The sequence below is a fragment of the Cebus imitator genome, unplaced genomic scaffold (assembly GCF_001604975.1).
Source record: "Cebus imitator isolate Cc_AM_T3 unplaced genomic scaffold, Cebus_imitator-1.0 Scaffold193, whole genome shotgun sequence".
NCBI classification, from domain to species: domain Eukaryota; kingdom Metazoa; phylum Chordata; class Mammalia; order Primates; family Cebidae; genus Cebus; species Cebus imitator.
Window position 1 is genome coordinate 3,045,378 of NW_016107508.1, and position 16,620 is coordinate 3,061,997.

A 16,620-nucleotide genomic window follows, 5' to 3' on the forward strand; every position below is an offset into this window, starting at 1 on the left:
GAGGTGGTGATACTGGTGATGGATGTGGTGATACTGGTGATGGAGGTGGTGATACTGGTGATGGACGTGGTGATACTGGTGATGGAGGTGGTGATGGTGGTAATGACGGTAGTGAAGGTCATATTGGTGGAGGTGATAGTGGTTATGAGGTGGTATTGGTGGTGGTGCAGATGGCAGTGGGGATGGTGACAGCGGCAATGGTGATGGGGTGGTAATGACAGTGATGGTTAGGGTAATGGTGGCGGTGATGGTTGGGTTGACAGAGGTGATGGTGGTAATGATGGTAGTGAAGGTCATATTGGTGGAGGTGACAGTGGTTATGACGCTGAGGTGGTATTGGTGCTGGTGAAGATGGCAATGGTTGTGGTGATGGTGATAGTGGTCATGCTGAAGGGGTGCAATGACAGTGACAGTAAGGGCAATGGTGGTGAATGTCTACACTAAATCAAGAACCACCAGCGGTTCTTGAACACTTCAAATTGAGCCATTTGAAGCTCATTCCAGAGGCCCCTTAACCCCAAAAGTCGGTTTCTCCTATGCATAAAAGGGATCAGGAAGGCTGGCAGGGAGGCTCTGAGAAGGCTCTTGCTCACCTGCTGGGGTTCTGAAATCACGGTGTACTTTTGGGCCTGGCTGAAGTCTCACTTCCTCCCTCCCTTGAGTTGTTCAGGAGGGCGCTGGCCCCCAGCCTGGGTGTTTCCTCCTGCTCTAAGCCACATGCTCTCTGTAGCCCAATTCTATGCCACAATTCTGCCATCTCATTCCTATGGGGCTCTAGCCCAGCCTCCTCCAGGGTCCCCAGGGGTGCCAGGGCTGAGCCTGGATTGGCCCTTGCTGGAAGCTGTCTAGGCTGGAGATTTATGGTCATTGTCATAGGCCCGGGAGTTGATTGCTTCTGCCTTTTCAAATGTCCCCAGAGCCACGGTCAGGAGGGCTGGTGCCTGGTGACCAGGTCAATGTCTCCAGGATAAAGCCCTGACTGAGTTAGTTCAGGGGAGGCAAGGTCTGTGAGGGGATCACTAGCAGTTCATGGGAAGAATGATCAGGCCCACTCAGAGACCACACACCGAGCTCAGTCTGTGAATGAACTGTTCCCTTTTCTCCTGCAGCAGAAGTCACTCAAAACACCTGCGAAGCAGCCCAAGCGCACTCACTCCAGGTGTTCAAGCCCAGCCTCTGTGGCTTCTTCCAGGAATGCAAGAGGCAAACCCACAATTCCTCCCACAGTGCATCACGCTTTGTGCAAAGCACTCTCAGTCACAGAGATTTCCCTGTCCCTTCTCTCAGTGGTCACCTGAAGAAGCTAGGCCTGGAGTAAGAGATTCATTTCGTGGGGAAACTGAGGCTTAGGGAGGGCTTGATTTGCCCAAGGACGCTCACCTGGTTTGCGGCGGGGTCTGGACCACCCACTAACACTGACTTGGCCCGACATCTGTCTTCTCATTATTATTACCACGATTACTTTGGAGATGGGGTCTTGCTCTGTTGCCCAGGCTGCAGTACAGTGGCATCATCACAACTCACTGCAGCCTCAAACTCCTGAGCTCAAGCGATCCTTCCGCTTTAGCCTCCTAGTAGCTGGGACTACAGGTGTGTGCCACCAAGTTTGGGTAACTTTTACACTTTTTGTAGAGACAGGGTCTCGCTATGTTGCCCATGCTGTTCTTGAACTCCTGGCCTCAAGTGATTCTCCCATCTTGGCCTCCCAAAGTGCAAACATCTTCCCATTTAATCAGCATTCCCAGCAGGCATTCCCCTATGAGCTCTGGGAGCTCATCAACTTGGGAAAGCCTCCCTCCACCCTTCTCTTAGAGATCCCCCAAGTTCTTCAGAGTCCTCCAAGAAGTCTGTCTCCTTTTGCCTTAATTCAGCATATCCCACATGTGAATCTGAGAACCCCATTTATGCAGACACTAACAGATACTCTCTGGGGCCTCTCTGTGCACAGGGCTCAGCTGCGCTGCCTTGCTTATGTCAGGGTCCATGGGAAATGATGAACTCTGAAGCCACATGCTGCCCAGGCCTTTTGCTCCCTCTGTCCCATTCATCCCCTTTCCTGATCCACCACTCCTCTCCAGGGAGCCTTAAGCAGCTCTGATGTGACTTCCGACTCCATGAAATCCGCATGGTCTGGACAGTTTGTGGGGGTGGCATTTTCTTACAGTGAGATCCTGTGCTCCCCCAGTGAGGCCGCTGATGGATCAAGTGGGATAAATGTATCACGAATACAAGGGGAAGAAAGGACATCAGCATCAGGATTTCAGAAAATATTAACAGGCAAAAAGGAGTCTGGACACAAGCCTACGCTGCATTTCTCCTTCACGCATATTAAGTGTTGGGCTTAGGGCTAAAATGAAAACAATCGCAACAGGTCCAGATCATGAGAGACATGACTTAAGGGCCTTCTAGGGCAGATAATGAAGAAATGAAGAAGGTGGCGTGGAGTTCCCTTAGAAATCACTGAGCTGGAGGGCTCAAGTTTTCTACCCTTTTTAGGGTAAGAGGAGGAGGTCAGCATGATTTCTATGGGCAGGAGGCAAAGAGAGAGCTCTAAAGGCATCCTGTGAGACTCCTGTGAACTCGCAGTCCCTGGGGAAGAGGTGGCTCAGAAGAGCAGAGCAGGATGCAAGGCTGGCAGGAGGACCGGGGAGGCAGGGCGAGGAGGGGGCCCAGGGCCTTCTCAGCTGCTCTGCCAGTTTCCCAGACAGGAAAGCGGGCAGAGGGCTTGGCAGGGGCTCTTCCATTATTTTTTTTTAATTTTTAAAATTTTTTTAGGCAGGGGCTCTTCCTGACAAAGAAGGCGCCTGTGGCGGGGACAGCCCCCAGACAGGAGCATTCGGCAGCCTGTGCAAGGTGATGGGAGATGGTGGCAGCCAAGGGCTCTCCTGAGAAGTGGACATGATCTGCTCCCCTCCTGCCACTGGAGCTGAGTGCCCAACCACTCTGCCCCCTGGACTGCTGCTTGCAAAGCCTTTCTGGGATTCACTGGAACCCCATGGAAGCTGGATGTTCCCTAAAGCAGAACATCCGGAACCTCTGCGCCCCCCAATTCCACCCTCCCACCAAGCAGGGCACTTCAGGGTGACGCTGCGGAAGTGCTAAGAGGCAGCTGTCAAGGCTCGGTAACCCCCGCTTTGCCACTTTCTGGCCATGTGACCTTAGGCAAGCTACGTAACCTCTCTATGCCTCAGTTTCTCGTCTATGAAATGAGCACAGTTGTGGTGTCCATTTCATAGGCTTTTTGGGAGGATTAAATGCATTAGTCCATGTCAAGCGCTTAGACAAGCGTCTGGCATACCGTAAGTGCTCCATAAATGTTTGTTAGCTCTCAGGACTGCTGGGGAAAAGGTGTCAGCAGGGAGCTGTTCCCACTGGCTGGAGTAGCCAAGGTTCTCCAGTCTGCACAGACTTCCTACCTAAAGCGTTCCCTGTGGGGATCCAGAAATGCTAGAGACCTGCTAGAACCCAGCCTGGCTCTGCACCTCTGGGAGTCAGCTGAGGCTGGTCTCGCTAAACCAAGAAGTGGCATTTTCACCCTGGTCCAGGTAGAGATGGCCACAGAGGGCTCCCTAAATGGCATGGTTCCTAGAAACCAAGAGAGAGGTTAGTGAGACTTTCCTTGGTGGCACCCAGGATTCCTGCCTGTGGAAGGGTGCGCTCTGCCACCTTCAGACTTCTTGTCCCCTGCCCTGGGCTTAAAAGGCAGCAGGCCCCCCCATTCCCTGCTCAGAGTGCTGTGCGGACAGCTTCACACACACAGGCCAGCAGCCATGAGGGGCCCTGCAGAAACCTGCCTCCGCCAGCATCTCTGGCCTGGGCAAGGAGGCCCAGGACCCAGGTACCCCTCTTGGGTCCTGCTGACCATGATGTGACAGCCTCCCCCTCAGCCTGCTGCTCTGTGGGGATAGAGAAGAGGGAGGCAAAGACCAGCTCTGGGGGCCTGAGAAGGGAAGCTTTCTTCCCGTCTCATGCACCCACCCCTGGGAGAAGCGAAAGTTAAATGTCCCAGACTCACCTCTTAGGAACGCATTCATCCCCCCGAGTGCCCACCCCTGACACCCTCCCCCACACAGTCACACACATGAACCTGCGCAACATACAAAGGCACATACTCACATACACGTACATAGGCACAAATCCACACACACACACACACACACACAACACACACACACCTAAACACACACACATGCAATACACACACATATAATACACACACACACATACAATACACACACACTCCTAAACACACACATGCAACACACACACATCTAAACACACACACATGCAATACACACACACACATAAACACATACACATACAATACACACACACATACCTAAACACACACACATACAATATACACACACATACAATACTCACACACACGCCTAAACACACACATACAATATAGACACACACCCCTAAACACACACACATAGAATATACATATACACATACCTACGCACACACGTGCATGTGCATACACTCATACATATGAATACACATACCCATATACATACATCCCTACACTCATATACACACACACTCAGGGTTCCATGATGAGACTCCTTTGTAGACTTTGGACTTCCCCAAACCTGGGTCAAGAAGCTGAAAAAATGCCTTTCTGAGGCTTGAGGGTGTCACCATGAGAAGCAGCAGCCCCATGTCCAGCCTCCATCGACCAGGCAGTGGGAGACAGGCCTGCAGCTGATGAGCATCCTCACAGCCAGCGGGACCCACTGCCCGTGCCATCCCCCGGGATCGCCTGGTTAGCCGCTTCTGCTGAGCTGCGGCACTGGCACCTGTGCGTTTCTCATGCCTACATCCTCCCGTGGGAGCCGGAGACCGAGGGGAGCAGAGAGGGCTTGGCCAAGGGAGGGCCTTCTCACAGGTGTGACTCTCTCCCCTTGAGCACCGCTCTGCAGCCTGGGATTTGTTCTAGGGCAGAGCCCTTCCCAGCCTGGATGCTGAAGAAAGGACTGCAGGTCACACAGAGAGCCCTGGACCGGGCGCCTCCGAGCTAGCTCAGGCTGTGGTGACTGTTCTCCAAGCCTCTGAGATGCCAGAATGGTGCTGGGGGTGAGATCCCTGCTGGGGATTCAGTGGGCAGAAGTGGCCCAGACAGTGTCCATCTCACTGGGGGTCTGGGCACCCACCTCCCTGAAATTCCAGGACAATGCCTCCCTGCCACCACCTCTAGACTGGGGACCAGGGGGCTGGGAAACACCTCTGGGTAGAGGGGCCTTCAGCTGAGGTCTGGTGGGGGTCCTCTACAGAACAGGTGGGCACAGGTAGACACACGTGGTCATGCCCTTGGACACTAGCTCTGGGTCACGAAACCTCCCTTCACCTTGTCTTGCTGTCACAAAAGGCCTTCACTGGTAACAGGAATACGCAGAGCTGTCTGCTCTCCCTAGAGGCCGGGTTTCCAGGACAGACTTCCCCTGAGCTCCTGTGCAGCCATTCTCCACCAGGACTCCCTGCAACCTACACTGCTCCGCTGCCCTGAGCCAGCCCAGCCCAGCCTGGTCACCATGGGTACCACAGGGATACCCGGCACTGCTTCAGGGGCTCCCGAAGCAAATGAGGCTGAGGGGGTATCTGTCCCCAAGAAGCGGCCCATCCCTGCCCTCGGGCTCCCCAACCTCAGGCACGGGGCACCTCTCTTCTCAGGCAGGATTTGTCCACAGGCGGCTCCACCTCCAGGGTCCTGTGAGTTCAGTTCATTTGAGTGCACAAAACAGACTCAGGCCCCGGGACGCTGGCCTCGACCTGGCACCAGGTTGGGAGTCATGTGACCAGCAGTACACAATGAACAGATTGCAGCAAATTAGGAGAGGAACTAAGATGGCAAAGAGCTAGGCGTCGAGGGAGAGAGGAGCGGGAGGCCTGCTAGGCTGACAGGTTAGTGAGGTCCCGGGGGTGAGAAGGGCCCTGCCATGCAGGGAGCAGGACACAGCCAAGGCGGAGGCCTGTGCAGCTGCAGAGTCCTGAGTGAGGGCGGTAAGGAGAAAACACCAGCAGGAGCGGTGGGGCGGGAGCCAGTCCCTGCAGGGTGCAGCTGGCCGGGGCAAGGTGTCTGGGTCTTATCCTGACTGCAGTGGGTGTCACCTGAGGACTTCTTAAATGGGGTACCCGTCCACCCTTACCCTGCCTGATAACCTTGACCCAGCGTGTCTGGAGAGATGGGTCCAGAGAGGCATGAATTTCTTGGTGACAAAAGAAAAAGACCCCAAGAAGCAGGGATCCGTCTGGGTCTCCCATCAGCTGGCCCTGGGCACACCCTCAATCGGCGGAGCCTTCTGTCCGTGACTGTCCACAGTGTATGCAGGCCTGGGCTTCATGTCCCCCACACCAAGGATGCCGGCAGATGAAGCAGGCTCATCCCTGCTGCCTGCCTCACATGGCAGGATGGGATTTTATCACCCGTCATGGAAGATCAGTCTCTCTGGGGGGACAAATAAGCCCAAAGAAGCATCTCAGCCCAGGGCAGGTAGGGACACCTCATGCCCCTGCCCCTTGCAGGCCTGACCTCTTCCTGGATGGCGGATGTGGGTGTGTTGGTGAGGCTACGCAGCTTCTGAGACTCCAAAGAAAACTGTATGTTGATCAGGGAAGGAGCCAAGCCCCAGACGGCCTGGAAGGTGGCAGCGAGGCCCAGGGGAAGGCACACCGGCCAAGGAGTCAGAAGATGGAGTCTTGATTCTGGACACAGAGCAGGAGCCAGCTCCTTGAATCCAGCCCAGGTTCCAAAGGATGCAGGATGGTCTCTGAGCAGCCAAGGCCATGCATCAACGCTCAGCACTTGCCCTAAAGAGGCCCTTCCTTGGAGTACAATAACTTTGACCTGACTCACAGCACAGCCAGGTGTGGTGATTCTGGGTTGGGTTGGGGACAGTGGGGAGGAGGGAGTGTTGCTACAGGTACGTATATGAACAGCAGGGAGAGGTGACAGATGGGAACCGCATTGAGACCCCAACTGGCCAAGAGGCTTTGGCCCATGAGATAACCCAGTCTCAAGGCACCCAGAATGCACCAAGATGCATTCGAGGTGCATTTCTTGCTCCTGGAAGTATGTGGTGAGTCGAGGGTGGATAAAGCGGTTCCACTCTTGTCCTGATTCCTGGTCCTCACTGCTGGCCTCTGGGCGTGGCCTACCTTTTCTTCCCCACACCCCTCCTTTGGCCCTGACTCTGCAGATCAGCTGAAGACCAGGGCAAGTGACGAGGGAGAGAGGGCTGGGCTGGCCCCTAGCACAGTAGGTGTGTCCTACAGGGAGGAAGAGGAGGAGGTAGACGGCGGGGCTGCTCCACTGTGTTTGCAGCCTGGGAGTTAGATAGCAGTATACACATCACTTAGCATATGGAGAGAAATACTGGAGTGTGTCATGCACAGGTGGGAGGGAGGCTGGCTGTGCTACTCCGAAGCTTGGAGGGGGCAGCTGAGTCAGGGTACCTGCACTTGAGCGAGCATACGGAGAAGGGAGAGAATGGCAGGAGGCCTACTAAAGAAACGAGGCTGGGAGGGGGTGGGGCAGGAATGGCAGGGGGCTGGGAAAACTGAAACTGATGAAGGGGTGAGGCCCAACACTTAAAACTGGGTGCATGTTATTTACACCAAAAACAGACTCTATTTCACTCACCCAGACAGAGAAAAAAATGAATTTACTGCAATTCTAAATAGAGTGTGTCCATTTGAAAGGGGGACTCTGGCAAGTCTGTTGGAACAAGCCTCCATTCACACCACAGAAACCACTGTTGAACAGTTACTGTGTGCCAGGCATCGTGCCAGGCACCGTCGGGAGAGAGATGAGTAAGACGAGATGACCAACCCCATCTATTGTGTGTGCATCCAACCACGCGTACACACGTGAGCGGGCACACGAGCAGACATACACTTACTTACGGCAGAAAGCAGAATTGTAAATTCAGGGGGAGCTATGACTAGCAGTTGGACAGGGAAGAGACCTCTATACTGGTCCATGATGACATCTCAGAAGAGGTGACATTTGAGTTGGGTCTCCAAGGAGAAGCAGCAAGGACTCAACTGGAAGAAGTAAGGGGAAGGACACTGACCTTCCAGGAGTACTCGATGAGCCAGGAGGAGGGCAGAACCCTCTGGGACCTGAGCCATTTCTCTCCCACCCAGGCCTCAGTTCCCACATCAGGAAAACAAAGGATTGGCTCTTGACCATGAAGATTTATTTTGGCTCAGATTCCATTGGAAACTCATTTCTACCCTCCCTGGCATTCCAGGTGCCCCCAGGCACCAGATCTTCTCTATAAACCACACATTCAGTAAGAACTAATCGTTCGCTGGGCTACCACAAAGCTCCAAAAACAATGTAAATTCTAAAAAGAAAACTAATTTCACTGATTAACTTTCTTTTGAGTCTATGATTCAGGAAAGATCTTGCGGAAATATCCATGAAAGAATCAAGCTAAGGAGATGAGGGACTGGAGTTGGAGAGGGAGGGAGAGAGCTGAGGGTAGCAGGTTCCCAAGGAGGAGCCATGTTGGGATCGTCCAGCTTGAAAGGCTGCTGGAGAGACGGCTGTAGGGTGACAACTGCGCAACAGGCTCAGAGACCCACAGTCCACCTGGAGAGAAGCCTGGAGCCCCAGGACAAAAATGGATCTGTTATATTTGACTGGGTTGCGAGGAGGCAATGCTAACCCCAGGAAAGGAAACGGCACAGTACACTGTGTGGCTCAGCGATGCGCTGTATGCTCCTTATTACACTGAGGTAAGCACTGAATGGGCACAGAATCCCACACCAAACACCACCCTAGGTGGAGAACAAGAAGAGGGGAAGTATGTTGTATGTCCGTACTGCAAGGGTGCTGGCCTTGGTATCTTCCATAGTGGAAAGTAATAGATAATGCTTAAAATGGAAAGAAAATTTAAATAGCAGTATACACATCACTTAACATATGGAAAGAAATACTAGAAGAAACAGCTAACTGTTGAAAGTAGTTGCTCTCAAGAATGAGACTTGGGGGAAAAGATGAAGGGGCTGCTGTCTTTCTTAAGAGTCTTGGGAGCACATTTGATATTTTAAACCACAGTATATATACATATTCCATTGATAAAAATTAAAACTAAATTAAAAGGAGGGAATAAATGTGCAACGCCCTAGCCACACTTTCTAATCATTAAGCTGTCTCAAAAGGCGTACACAACATGCCTGACTCTTTGGAAAGGACACAACCTTCACTCCTTTCTCCTTCTCTTCCCCATTACCCTGTATTTTTTTCTCTTCACAGTCTTAATTTAAGGTCATCTCATTTATTAATTTGCTGGTGTGTGCTTAATCTGCCTCCTCCAGCAGGAAGAGAACAGGGACCGTCTTGCTTCTTCTGCATTCCTTGTGCTTATGGTGCCCAATAAATGGCCCAATATGGAACAGCCCTGTGCCAGTCAATGGGTTTTCTAAGGCACCATCAAAAAGGCTTGAGTATTAAGAAGTACTTGTTCTACTGAAAATGGCTCAACTACAAGCAGCTGATGAGTGCCAGAGCCCAGCAATAGGCGGTGCTTAGGCACACTCAGGCACGCACACTCAAGCCCACGTCTAGGAAGCAGCACGCTTGCTTCAGGTCAGCAATTAACATCGGCAGGGTCAGCCAAACTGTCCTGCAGCATTGTACTGGTCTTTCTGCCAGTCATACCTGTGAGAGGGAAATGGCTGTCTGATGGTTTCATGGCAATGGACAGCAGAAAGGAACAGACCCACACCAAGGATGGCCAATGGAGGCAAGGTGCTTTTCCTGTGCTGGCATGGGTATGTTTCCATGAAGCGGGTGGGCATCATCTTCCTTCAACACAGGAGTGCTTCTCTGAGTGAAGGGTGTGGCTGTCAGAGAAGCTGTAGACGCCCCCCAGGAAAACAGCCTCATCGGTGCAAGTACGCAGGCCTGTGGGATGCCCCCAGCTGGGATCTGAGGTCTACCCAGGCAGTGGGCACCTTGCCCCTTGGAGCCTTGCCTTGATGACTCTCTGTGGTCATTGCTTGTTTCAAGTTTATCTCTGCCCTGGATGGACATTCGTGTTGTCTCTGCATTTATACATCCGAGTGGCTGAATGCCTGAGTGGCAGCAGTCCCCCTGCAATCCAGTATGGGGACACAAAAGGGTGCCTGGAGATTGTCATTTCAGAGGGGGAATACTGAGGCCACAGAGGGAAGCAATGCCCGCTGAGCCGGGCTGGGCTGGGCTGGGGCTGGGAACAGAAACAGGCTGGGGGCTTGACTCCCAGTTCTGGGCTCCTTTAACAAATCAGGCTGTCCTGCTGTCAGAAATGTGCCCGTCAGGGCTAGAGGTGGGAGGACGCTTGGGTGCCAGGCATGGGGGTACAGAGCACCCAAGGACTCTGGGGCCTGCTCTCCATGCAGGTGTAGATAAAGAGTCTTGTTCATAACAAGGCTGGGGTGGTGAGGCCACCAAAATGAATGCTGCATGGGCTGGGAACCCTCTCTGAGTTTGGGGTCATCAACAGGGGACTTGGGGGCCACTGCTCATGCTCATGCAAATTCAAGTAACACCCACCCCGCCCAGTCCCTTAGCCTGGCACCTCTTTAAGAAACCTCCCCACCCCCACTGGCTACCAGGTCTGGGCAAGGTGTCCCTCCTCTGAACTCCCCCAGCGTTGAAGCTCCCTGAGCACGGTCTACCCAGTGTACAGATGGGACTTGGGGATGGTTTGCTGAGTCACAGGAGGAAGTGCTGATTCACCTCATCTTCATCCAGCAAGTACTAGTGAGACCCTTCCTCCTGCCAAGGTCCAGCCCACTTTCAGTCAGGCCTTGGACACAGATGTGAGGACCCTGTGGGGTGCTCCTTCCACAACCGCAGCTCAGCACTCGGCGTCCGCTGAGGCCCGTGTCCCGGCGGCTGACACGCCAGGTGCCAAGATATCTCCAGTCACCTCCTCTCTGATCTACCCAATTCTAGAAACATCTTCCCGGCAGTCCGTCTCTGAAAGGCTGTGTTGGGGCCATTTACAAAAATCTCTTAGAAATCCCTAGGACTTGAGGCCATGAGAGTTTTTTTTTTTCTTAAAAAGAGTAGCATTTATCACTAAATTTTCCTTTAATGGTTTTGCAGTGACATGAGACACTTTTGTTTCCTGAGAGAAAAGGTAGGTTTCAGATGAATTATTGACCAAAAACAATCTGCCGTGAGCAAGAAATCCTCCATTCCGCTGGAGAGAAACGTGGACAGGCAGCTGGTGTGTGTGAGGATGCTATCTCTTACAGCCCCAGCTGCGGTCATCGCCTGGAGGCAGTGGGGCGCACCTTGCTCTGCAGGTGGGGTTGCAGCTCCTGCTGCCTCCTTCTGTCTCCAAGGGGTCAGGCCTCCCTCCGCAGCCTTGTTCTAGGTGGGTTCTGGCAGCACTGGGCTCTATTTCTGCCTTCACCTGCAGTGAGCACAGTCCTCTCTTGTCATTGAATATGTCTGCTGCACCAGGGATGCTCTCTCTGGATTAAGAAGACCTCGAGGTCAAAGGGCGGGGTCCTATTCCTTGGTGTCCCCAGGTCTTGGTCCGGAGATGGATGCAGAGCCTGGCGCGGGGTAGCAAAGGGGCTGCGCAGCAGAGGGTCCGCTTACACCCGTGTGCCTGCTCCACTGGCTTCCTGCAGGGAGGCCGACCTTGCTGGCTGTGTGTCCTGATTCCCCTGCTTCTTGGGTTTGGCCAGTGGGAGGCACGCACGGGAAACCTAAGCGTGGAGAGCAGCTGGGAGCATTTCTTACCGTTCCTCCCTGTTTTCGGGCTGCTTCCCTGACAGTTCCAACCACAGCTCCTGCCAGGCCGCCTTCTCCTAACTGCGACTCTCTCGCGAGGCTCCCATGGCACTAGTTCCCCACTTGCTTGTCTTCCTGGAGGTGCTAACCGCTCCCACTCTGCAAGTCCCTGAGTGCCTCACTTGCCCCATTTACTCTCTGAGCCTGCCCAAAACGCCAGAATAATCTTGGCCTGGCCCCTGGAAGAAGCCCGCTCATGCCCTGAAGGAGCCCCGCCTATGCCCCCCGACCCCGAAGAAGCCCCGCCCACAACCCAGAGGAGCCCTGCCCATGTCCCTGGAAGAAGCCCACTCTCTCAAGTCTGGTCCGCTGAGCCATCCGGGATGAATTCTGCTTTTTCCCAGGGTGCTGACAGACCCAGGGGTCAAGAGCTCAGAGAGAGTGGAAGAGGACAGACAGGAAGCCCCTCTAACTGCTCTGAGGAGGTCAGGATGACACCCCTCACATCCTTCCTGGGTGCCCCCCAGCCCAGCTGAAACAAAGCTCAGCAGGCTACCGCCGGGCAGCACTACTATAGTGAACTATTATGTGAGATTGTTCTCGTTTCCCTCCTCCGGTAGAACCAGGTAGCACATTTCTTCAGGGAAGGTTTGGGGCAGGGAGGGGGGCAGAAGTGGCTGAGGTGTCTTTTGTAAGAATATGAGTTTATATTAAACAGATTATTCATGTTGAGTCTCTCCCAGGGGAAGCGGGGCATGTCTGCAAGGAGACTGGTAGCCATGGCCTGGTGATGCACTCTTTCCCCAAAAAGTAGCTACCAAAGCTACTCTTCAGTAGTTCCTAGTGTCTAGAGCCACAGGCAAAGTCACTGCTCAGCCTGGTGATGAGCCTCCCCAGTCAGACTCACAGCTTCCTCCAGGGTCATCTCCTGCATCACAGGGGCTTGGGCCCAGCTGCTTCCTTTTACAGGTGTCTTTGCCTAGAATGCCTCCTCTGCTCTGCTACTTAAAACCCTTCTCCCATTCCAGCAGGCCCTCTGCTCAAATGCTTTATGGTCCAGATCAGAATGCACCATGACTCCTCTGGGCAGCCACAGTGGGCTGCCAGCAAACCTCCCACAGCCTCATCAAGTGGCCTCTAGGGGTAGCCTGGATCTTACCTGTTTGCATGCCTACCAAGCCTGGCACACAGGAGGCACCTACAGAACACCTGGGAATTGGACTAGACGTGTCCCCTTGGAGACTCCAATCATCCAACCATCCACTCATTCGACATCCATTCACCCACCCATCCAACCATCCACCCATCCACCCGTCCAACCATCCAACCATTTAACTATCCAACCATTCAACCATCCACTCATCCAACCATCCACCCACCCACCCACTCACCCATCCAACCATCCACCCATCCACCCACCCACCCATCCAACCATCCACCCATTCAACCATCACCCACCCAACAATCCACCCATCCACCATCCACACATCCAACCATCCAACCATCTACCCATCCACCCATCTACCCATCCAACCATCCACTCATCCACCCATCCAACCATCCAACCATCCACCCATCAACCATCCAACTAACCACCCATTAACCATCCAATCATCCACCCATCCAACCATCCAACCATCTACCCATCAACCATCCACCCATCAACCATCTACCCATCCAACAATCCACCCATCCACCCATCCAACCATCCACATTGGTTTTCTTTTTCTTTTTTTTTGAGATGGAGTCTCAATCTTTCACTCCAGTCTGGAGTGCAGTGGTGTGATCTCGGCTCACTGCAACCTCTGCCTCCCGGGTTCAAGTGATTCTCCTGCCACAGCCTCCTGAGTAGCCGGGATTATAGGTGTGAGCCACCATGCCCTGCTAATTTTTGTATTTTCAGTAGAGATGGGGTTTCCCCATGTTGGCCACGCCGGTCTCAAACTCCTGACCTCAGATGATCCACCCCACTTGGCCTCCCAAAGTGCTGAAATTATAGGCCTGAGCCACTGTGCCTGGCCCCATCTTGGTTTTCAAGGCTAGGGACCCTACCCAGAGTTACAGAGTTTTGGAGACTTGGGCCTTCTTCCCTCTGAGAAGCACAGACAGACCTCACCAAACCCTGAGTGTCCTCCTCCCGCATCCCTGAGGAAGGGCAGGCAGGAATACCGAGGTCTGTGCTTAGCCCAACACTGGAGTCAAACTCGTCAATAACTCTGACACATGGTGCTGCAGTCAGGGCTGGGCTTCGGAGTCTCTGTTCTGGGTTCCATTTCCACTGCTTGGGTATTGTGCTATCCCGGGAAGCTCTCTAACTCCTTAGAACCTCAGCCTCCTCCACAAAATGGAGCTGATTGGGAAAATGTAGGTGGAGATGAACTAAGAGAACGTTGGTGAGGAGAGGAGCCCAGTGCCCAGCTGAGGTGTTGCTGACTATGGTTATGCCTGTGTTATTTGTCTGTGTTTTTGGAGATTGCCCCGCAGCATGCGCATTTTGGGCAGAGAGGGCTCTGAGCTTGAGTCCTCAGCTGGGTGGCAGATGCCCGGGGCATGGCCTGTCTTGTGTGGAGTTGCCGTGCCCGGGCCCTGCCCCCAACTGTCCTCCCTTCTGTGACCCATTACCAAGATTCCCCTCGGCTACTGGCTTTCCATTTCCCCCATCCTGTGTGCTTGGCTGTGCACTTCTTTTAAGACTTTTACCTTGATAGTTTACTCTTCCTGCTTTTGAATTACTAAAGTGAAATCACAGAGAACCACCAACTTACAGATTAAACTTAAATATTTTAGGTGTTAGGAATGGTCTTAATATGGACCCTGTAATTTTGGGAGTCAGGAAATGTTTATAAAACTTTCTTAGAAATATTCTACTGTTAACAACTCCCATTACTTTTTGGTGTTTTGCAACATTTTTGTATTTTTTATGTTGCACTAGGCCTGACATATAGTTCGTGCTAATCAAATGCTTGTGGAATCAAACTCCCTGAAGTGACAGAGACATTATTTCTGAGATCAACTTTAAAATATTTTGGCAATGAAAAAGAGCAAAGGAAAAAGAAAACAGATATAGCAAATATCACAAAATCTTGATTAACTGTTGAATTGGGGTAAGGGTAGGTGGAAGGTCACTGTGTGTTCTTTGTGCTTCTTGTATGCTTAACAATTTTATAATTTAAAATAATGATATGGGATGTGTGTAGGAGCCCCAAGCCCAGCTGGGGTTCCTTTTGGCTTGGAGCTGGGTGCAGTGGGTAAGTACTCACCTTTTTATGGCTTTGTAGCAAATGATGACAAGCACAGTCAGAAACACCAGGGAGGCACAGCATATGGCAATGATGACCACCAGCCCTGACCACCAGCTTTCCTCAGCGGGGCAAGAGGTAGAGTTGGGAGCTGAAAGAGATAGGAGCAGCCTGAGTGTCCCCTGGATGAGCTGGTCGTGGCCAGTGACAGAGGGGGGACCATCATGGGTGACACTATCAGAGGTGTGGGGAGGTCACTGGTATCCATCACCTGGATGAAGGCTCCCTGATCTTTCCTGTCACCCCTGTCCCCACCCTACAGTAGGTGACATCATGGCTGGCCCCCAGCCAGGCTGGCCTCCGAGTGCCTCCATCCCTGCCCTGGAGGGCTCAGAGCAGGGGCTAAGTAAGGGCCATGCCCCAGGCCATCCATCCTCCCTCAGCATGAGCTAACTGACAGCAGGGTCAGGTCTAATTTCCCATGAAAAATAACAGAGCATCTCATTCTCTCAGCTGAGGCACTAAATCTGGTTCCTCTGCAGGCAGGGGAGGGGAGCAGGGCTCACAGGGGATGCTAAGGAAGGAAGGAAAGAAAGGGAGGACTGCCAATGTCCATTTCTTAAGCTAATTTTTTGCAAGAGGCAGACTTTCTCCCTTCTTGGATTCAGCCCATGGGGTGGGTATTTGCAGCTGTCTCAGTTTGTACAGGGGTGCCCAAAATTTGGAAAAGTGTCATTGACAAGGCCCAGACACTAGTGCTACAGGGCGCTCTCTTACTCAATCCATGGAGTCCTTGGGGGTGAGCCTGTCCTCCCTCCCTTGGCACAGGCTGTGCTGGGGTGGACCTGAAGGACTTGTGTCAATGAGGCAGGTTCACTTTCCTCTGAGAAAGGCAAAGACATCACACAGCCTCATCCCAGGGCTTCTGGGAAGACTCAGACACGGCTGGAAAGGAGTGCCCAGAATTGCAAGATGAATTGAAGTAAGAAAGGAAGGAAGGGAGAGGGAAAAGAGAAAAAAAGAGAAAGGAGGATGATGAGGGAGGAAGGAAGGGATGGATGGACAGACAGAGAGACAGTATTAACTTTGGACAGGTCTCCAAGATGTGAATATAGGCAAAAGATTTGGAAATACACCCAGACTTGGTGTCCACTCTACAATAGATACCTTGAGGGGTACAATGGTAGGTGGGGAACCAGGGGATGACTTCCCAAAAGGTAATGTGGATGGCTTCATTATTATGATTCTTATCAGAGTGTAATCTACATCTAGTGAAATACACCCCCCATCTTAAAAGTGCCATCCTCTGAGCTTTGACAAATGCATGCACCAGTGGAAGCCGCACCTCCAGCATGACACAGAATATTTCCATCAGCACAATGTCCCTGTGCCTCTTTCGAATCAATCCCACCCTGGGGGCAACCACTATTCTGATTTCTAAAATCATTGATTAAATTTGTTCGTTTTTGACATTCACATACATGGAATCATGCAGTATGTATTTTTCCTTTGGTTCCTTTATTTAGGATAGTGTTTTTGCGACTCACTCATGTTACTGCATACTTCAGCAGTCCCTTCCTTTATTGCTGAATAGTATTCCTTTATATGAATTGGTTTATCCACTCACCTGATGAC

The 16,620-nt window shown here is 52.5% G+C and overlaps 1 long non-coding RNA gene across 1 annotated transcript in view; it reads right to left on the reverse strand.

The window, feature by feature from the left end:
- The window catches only part of LOC108316862, a 17,766-nt gene extending 2,633 nt beyond the window's left edge, over positions 1-15,133 (reverse strand). The window contains exons 1-2 of the long non-coding RNA XR_005203177.1: positions 15,007-15,133; positions 3,417-3,585 (exon numbers count right to left, since the gene is read on the reverse strand). This is a non-coding gene — a long non-coding RNA (uncharacterized LOC108316862). The remainder of the gene's footprint in view (positions 1-3,416; positions 3,586-15,006) is intronic.
- Positions 15,134-16,620: the final 1,487 nt, after the last annotated feature.